This window comes from Ochotona princeps, chromosome 2 (genome assembly GCF_030435755.1).
Source record: "Ochotona princeps isolate mOchPri1 chromosome 2, mOchPri1.hap1, whole genome shotgun sequence".
NCBI classification, from domain to species: Eukaryota; Metazoa; Chordata; class Mammalia; order Lagomorpha; family Ochotonidae; genus Ochotona; species Ochotona princeps.
Genome location: NC_080833.1, coordinates 158,815,219 through 158,822,808, shown reverse-complemented (window position 1 = coordinate 158,822,808; position 7,590 = coordinate 158,815,219).

Sequence of the window (7,590 nt, the reverse complement as noted above, 5' to 3'; positions counted from 1 at the left end):
GCAGTACACCAGAGCCTGCAGAGGACACCTGGTACCACAACAGAGGATGGAGGACAGAACAAAGCGATCAACTACCCCAGCCAACAGTTGGCATTGAATACCTGGACAAATGGAGACTCTAAGGTAGACTATGTCAGCCAGTGAAGTCTGGAGAGATTTCATTGCAATTGGAGTGGGAATATTGGCAGCAACACAGAACTGCTGAACTATCAAAACCACTTGAGCAGGACCCTCAGAGCATGCCCCACAATGGGAACCCTGGGGTGGTAGGGAGATTAGCTGGGGTTTCTCCCCTTATCTGTCCCCTCACCACAAATACAGTAAGGAAAAAAAAGAGAATGTCGAAACGATTTCACCCACTTTCCTCTAGCTTTGACCCTTCATGACCTAATCAAATATGTAAAAAGTATCAGAAATAAAATTTAAACAATAAAAAAAAGAAATGAAACCTGCTAGAAGTGCTGGGAAGGTCTGGAATAAAAGAACCTGTGCCTTCAGACAGCCGTACCTTCCTTTGGGTGAAGAAGTCGGCCTCGGCCACTGGAACATTAGTGCAGAGAAGACAATGACTCATCAGAGGAGCTGCAGTCACTTGACCTCCGTGTCTCAGACAGACTGCTGTCAACAGAACAGCAGCTGAACAGATGCTGAATAAACCAGTTCCTGGCCATGCATGAGTTAAAATCACTGGTCCTCCCCTCATATATTATCTCCTAGAAGTCCTCCAAACTTCCTCTGCTTCGTCTGTCATTCCTTTTCCTTCCAATCCATCCACAAAAAAGCATGCTGCTGCAAATGAATCAGATAGAAGCACATAAGGGCTGCACTTCTGAGATAACATGCACAAGGCCACCAGCCAGCAATGCACTTTGCTTTAATCATTTCATGGAGCTGGGTGTCCACAACTCCAAAGCCCTAATTCTCCTGTCTTCCAATTTTAGCTTTAACAAAAAACTCAATTTGAGAGGCAAATACCTTTAGCCAACCGACTTACAATCCAACTTCTCTTTCCCAGTTCCTTTCTCTCTTGGTTGAGGCCCCTTTCGCTTTTCTAAGTTTAAGATCTATATGATTGACCTGCCTTGCACAATGCATGATGTGTTGGTTATGTAACATGCTGCGTATAACTCATGCAATGTAGTAACAGTGGGTAAGCACCAGGTGTCGGGAATGTTTTAAAGCCTTTGTTTACTTTATTTATCCACTTGAATGTTTTAATAACTGTGGTAGGTTGTGCACATATGTCTATATGTGAACATGTCTACAGGTGTGCTTTGTAACTGAGAACAGGTTCAGATAAATGAGTAGATACGGACACAAAACCTAAAATAAAAAGGAACTTAAATCTAGGTCTACTAGTTCTTCAATTACAAACTTTTAACTATTGTCCAGGTTCTGTGTATACGTAATCATTAAGTTTTCAAAATTCAGGATTATTCAAATTCAAACAGAAATTCCCCAGAGAACACAAAATACATTCTGTTATTCTTTGCAATAATGTTTACCATTCATACACAGTGCTTACCATGTACCATGCAAGGTACCAAAGCATAAAGTTGGAAAACACAGTCTGTGCTTTCAAATGGCCTACTAAATAAAGGAAGAACTTCTGGATTTTTAAAAGCCCCTGGTTTCCCTCTGGTCCTGAGGGAATAGAAAAATGTTTTGTTTTGTTTTTTTTTAATTTGCACCAACATTATAGTGGATTTCTATTGCTTACTCAACAACTACAACTAAGACCAGAGCAGTCAATCACCTATGTGTGTATTTCACAAGAAAAGAAAGAGAATGAAGGAAGGGAGTAAAGCAGAGGGGCGGGAAGAGAAGTGAGGACCATGGGATAGTACATTGGCTTGACCAACACTTAAGAGACAGAGGGACAAAAACCTGAAATAGAAACAGTCTCCAAAAGTCAGCTGCATTGGGACACTCCTCTGTATTGCAGAATTCAATCAACCAACAGTTTTTAAACACGAGCTGTGAATAGTATCAAGAGTTCATGTAATGTAATGGTGAAAGACAAGTAAATTCAATAATTAAATCCCAGATGGAAGTATTATAGGTGCATTTATCATAACACCTCATAAACTGCTCAACTTCCCATCCAACTCCCTGCTAATGTACCTGGGGAGTAAGTGGAAAATAGTCCAGTTTCCTGCACCCATGTGGAAGACCTGAAAGAAGTTCCTGGCTCCTGGTTTCAGACTGGCCCAGCTCCAGTCATTGGGACCACTTGGAGAGTGGACCAGCACACAGAGACTTCTCTTTCTGTGTGTGTGTGTGTGTGTGTGTGTGTGGGTGTGTGTGTGTGTGTGTGTTCCCACCTCTATAACTTTGCCTTTCATGTCAATAGTCTTGAAAAGCAAGTCTATGTAAGAGGTAAATCCACATATTTTTAAAGTATGCAAACATGGAATGATGCAGACAATAATGCCATGTTATTGTTCTTGCCAGTGTTCGAGGCCATGAGCCATATTTACAAATTGTCCATTCCCTGATATTCAATGATGAAAACATAAAGCATATTGGGCCCGGCAGCGTGGCCTAGTGGCTAATGTCCTCACCTTGAACGCCCCGGGATCCCATATGGGCGCCGGTTCTAATCCCGGCTACTCCACTTCCCATCCAGCTCCCTGCTTGTGGCCTGGGAAAGCAGTCGAGGACGGCCCAAGGCTTTGGGACCCTGTACCCGCGTGGGAGACCCGGAAGAGGTTCCTGGTTCCCAGCATCGGATTGGCATGCACCAGCCCGTTGCGGCTCACTTGGGGAGTGAAACATCGGATGGAAGATCTTCCTCTCTGTCTCTCCTCCTCTCTGTATATCCAGCTTTCCAATAATAATAAAATCTAAAAAAAAAAAAAAAAGAAAATATAGAGCATATTAAGATAGAAATTTGACAGCAAGAAGTATGTTGTTGCTTTAAATGAAAACACAAAAGTTACCTTGGAGCTGGGGATGGTAACAGACCAAGCTAGGTATGAACAGAGAACTCACTAACACTCATGGGAACTGGGTTTGTGGGTAGGCCAGGTTGACTCAGGCTGTAACACCCACAGGTTCACCCAAAAATTGGGTGTGAGGGCAGGCTGGAACAGAGCATCCACCAGTACTCACAAAGGCTGAGACTAGAGGCTGGACTACGTTGGGCAGGGCCTAGCACTTGCTAACATGCATGAGATTCGGGTCTGGGAGTGAGCCTTGTGGGAGAAACTTAAGGAACTCCTCCACTAGTCTGTAGCTCCCATCAGTGGACATGAAAGTTGGGGCTGGGTGTGGGCCTGATAAGGCAAGGCTGCTCCACTTATCAATAGGTGTATGGGCTGGCTCAGGGGATGGACCCGGCATGACCAGGACAAGCCATAACACACACTGACACGGATGGGAGACAGGATAGGGCGCGGGCCATGCAGGGCCAGGCTGTTGTACCCACCTGTTTGCATGAGAGCCAGGAATGGGAACAGGCTGAGAAGAGCTAGGCTGAGACCCCAAAACTACCCACGTACAATGCCAGCCGCAGTAAGCTGCACACAGGTGACCCCAATTACATGGAGAGTGCCTGTGGCAACTGGGGCCTAACTCATCCCAGTGTGACCTGCAGGTGAAACATGGAGTCCAAGATGATTCTTGTAAGAGCCAAGGTTGCTTCCCCTGCTGGGTTTTCTATTTATTTGGGACTAGTTACCTGCCTCTCCTTACCTGTTTCTTCCTTTTGGAATGGGAAAGTCCATCCTAGGATACTTTCATCATTGTATTTTATAAGTGAAAAACTTGTTTTCATTTCACAGGTTCTCCACCAAAGGAAATTTAACATGGGGTAGATTGTGTTTTCAGTCTCACCATATCTGCTTAAATAAAATTTTGGAGTTTGGACTTTGAATTGATTCTGGAATGAGGTAAGACTTCTGGAGCTATTAGGAGAGAATTAACTCATTTTGCATATAAGAAGAACATGAATTTGGAGAGCAAGAACAAAACGCTATGGCTTGAATGTGTCCCCCCAAAGTTCATATTTTTGGAAACATAATGTCCAGTCAAGTTGAGAAACAGGACCTGTTAGAGGTGATTAGTGGATGAGAGCCCTGCTCTCCAGAATGAACTAATGCTGTTATCATGGGAATGGATTGGTTTTCACAGGGGTGGGTTCCTGACCGAAGGATAAGTTCAGCCTCTTTCCTTTGGGCTCTCTTGTCTCCTCTGCTTTTGCCATGGGATGATACAGTGCGAAGGCCTTCACTAGATGTTGATGCCATACTGTTGGACTTCAGGTCTCCAGAACCAAATTTCCATGGTTTAATAATTATCCATGTGTGATATTCTCTTATGGCAACACAAAATAAGTCAGGTAGGTATTCAGGTATTTTTCATATCAATCATAGATGAGGAAATTGAAATGCAGTACTCCTGTAACTTGGCCAATGCCTCATAGACAATATGTGACAGCAAAAGAACTGAAGTCAGGACTTAAACAATAGAGGTCTTCCTATTGTTTACAAATGACCCAGTCGGCAATATTCTTTCATGGCAACACACACACACACACACACACACACACACACACACACACACACAATAGGTAGATGCTTTTAATATCAGCTACAGATGAGGAGATTGAAGTTCATTTGCAACAAAATGGTCCCAACTGGAGACCATTATGCTCAGTGAAATAAGCCAGTCCCAAAAGGATAAATATCATATGTTCTGTCTGACGTTCATGTAAAACGCAAAACAAATAGATACATGGGTGAATAAGTACATATATTCTCATAGATGAACTGTTTAATGGAGACTAGCAAATTAGCAAGTGAAGATACGCTGCACTATGCATCTCTACTCCTGAATACAAGGAGGACTACCAACAAAACTGCTAAACACACCTTGACAATAAGATGCTGGATTTTCTACCAAGGTCTATCCCATATTGTCATTATACACTTAGGGAATGGAATGTTAAACTTGTATCGGTTACTTCAGGACTATGCTACTGTGATAATACGGGGGATGAGGTAACAGGGAGGGGAGAATCCCTATACCTACAAAACTATCATGGAAAATAATAACAATAAAGAAATAAATAAAAAGAAAAAAGTATTTGAACTCAGAACTTCCAATGATTACATGTGTGTGCTAAGTAAGAGAATATTTAGCTACATAGTGCTCCATGCGTCCTTATGGCATCAAGCTACCCGTGTGGAATCCACACTGGTAAAGGGGCAGGCTCTGTATAGGCACTACAAGGGCAGGGTCCTCTTCCTGGCCTGCCATCCTTTAAAAGCAATTTTGGTCACGATCTGACAATCTCCAGCCATCACAGTCATTTTCCTAGCAAAAATAATGAAAATGGGAGAAAGATAAAAGGCACTTGCCAGATGATTCAGCCCCATTTAGCTTCCCAAAAGCCCCATGTGATGATGTCATCTTGCAAACCATTGGCAGAACTGTGACCCAAGGCCACTCCTAATTGCAACTTGTGTATTTTAAGCTGGGGATAATTGGGACAAAATTGGATTTCTCTTAGTTAGGAAGGAGATAATGGATTTAGGGGAGGCAACCAGGAACATTGCCACATTACTTCTGCTTTAACCCCAGAACTCCCACAACATTGCAACTGCTACGTAAACCAATGGAATCCCAGCACCCCAGGGAGAGAATGTTTTCAAGTCCTACAGTCTGTACTCTTTTCCAGTGTAAGAATTCGGTCTATACCATCCCAAGCAGGCAGTTATCCAACACACACACGAAACTCCAAGGATGAGAACTGTGGCTTTATATTGAAATCATTGTACTTCAAAAAGGCTTTGATTGTTGGAATTTCTCCCCCATCGGTAACCATAATGTGTCATACTTACATTTTCATATTAGTTTCTTAAGCCTAGAGAGAGCTATTATTTATTTATCCCTGTAACTGTACAGTTATCACAGACAGATGACTCAACGAATCAATGAAGAATAGCTTTTTATACTGGGATATTAAATGATTTCTCTAGTCATTGATATTTTTCTCTTTTCCTCAGGTCAACCTTATTCAGCTGAGTTCATATGTTAAATTAGTAGGCTATTTAAAGAGAGAAATATTAAGGTCCTGTACAAGAGACCCAGAATGTATAAGAGATCCTGCAGAACCTCGGAATAAGCAACAAGAAGCAAGACGTGCACAAGCTTCGGAGAGCAGCTGGAGCTCCTGCTCTGTGATGTGCAGAAGCAACGGGAGGGCTTCTTGGCCTTTGGGCAGAGATCAAGTGCACAAGAAATGGGGCTCCTGCGCAGCAGTCCCCAGCCCCAAATTCACCATCATTTTTTTTTTTTTTTTATCTCTGTCCCTCTGTGTTCTGATTGCGGTCTCTGGCAAAGTTTTGTTATGGCCCAAGAAATCAAGTAAAAGCTTGTGCGTGTGTGTGTGTGTGTGTGTGTGTGTTCAGATGATACTCAGTTTGAAATGGTAGCTTTTTCTCCATGTTGTCTTCTTAAAGGCAGCAACAGCCAGTCTGGAACACAATCACCATATGCTCTGGTGTGACACAGTAGGTTTTCTTTCTTTTTTTTTTAAATGCTTGTTTGTAAAGTAGAATACAAAAAGAGTGAGAAATAGGTAGAGAAAAAGAAAGACCTTTATCCAACGAGATACTGCCCCAAAATCCACAACAGCCAGGGGTGGCAAGGCCAAAGCCAGAAGCCCAGACATCCATGCAGGTTTCCCATGCAGGTGGTGAGAATCCGAGTACTTGGACCATCATCTATCACCTCCCAAGGGCATTAGCAGGAAGCTGGCTGCAAAATACAGGATGACTGGGACTCGAACTGGCGTCACAATGAGATGTGAATGTCCTAAGTGGCAGCTCAAGCTGCTGCATCACAACGCCCAGCCACACAAGGAGTTTTACTCCAAAGTGAACGCAGGTAAATGGGTGGAATTAGAAGTTTACAAAATTGAAGGGAGGGGCAAACATAGGCAGCAGACAGGTTTGGGATGACGGAGAAACAGTAGGCAGGGTGAAGCACAAGGAGCAGATTCCAGCAAGAAATAGAGGTCAAGCAGTTGGTAGGGGTACCTGGAGACCCCTGGACACGGGGAAGGAGCAGCCATGGTGGAGCAACCTTGTAGTGAACAAAACACCCACCAGCAGCCCGTGAACAGTGATCTGGACTCCAGCGGTCCAGGCTCCAGTGGCAGCCAGAGATCCAGTACCGACCATAGCTCCTGCAGCAGCCAGGTGAGAGCGTGAATTCACACAAAAGCCTCGACTGAGCTCAGAGTTAATGGAGGAAAACACTGAGAAAATGGGGGACACAGAATTCAAAAGATTTATTAGAAAGCTTCTGAACAATAAGAAGCACATATAGGAGTTCCAGGAATTTGAGGAATATGTCACCTAGGAAATAACAGCAATAAATCAAATGAAAGCTGATGTGTCAGAAATTAAGAATATAGCGGAGCAAATTAAAAGTACAGTGTACAGACTCAAAAAACAGAATGAATGAAGCAGACAAAAGAATTTCAGAATTGGAAGATACTTCCTGTCACAGTGGAAGCAATTAGAAAGCTGGGAGCAGAGCTGGGTAAGGCTAAAAAAAAAGTCTCCAAGAATTGAAAGA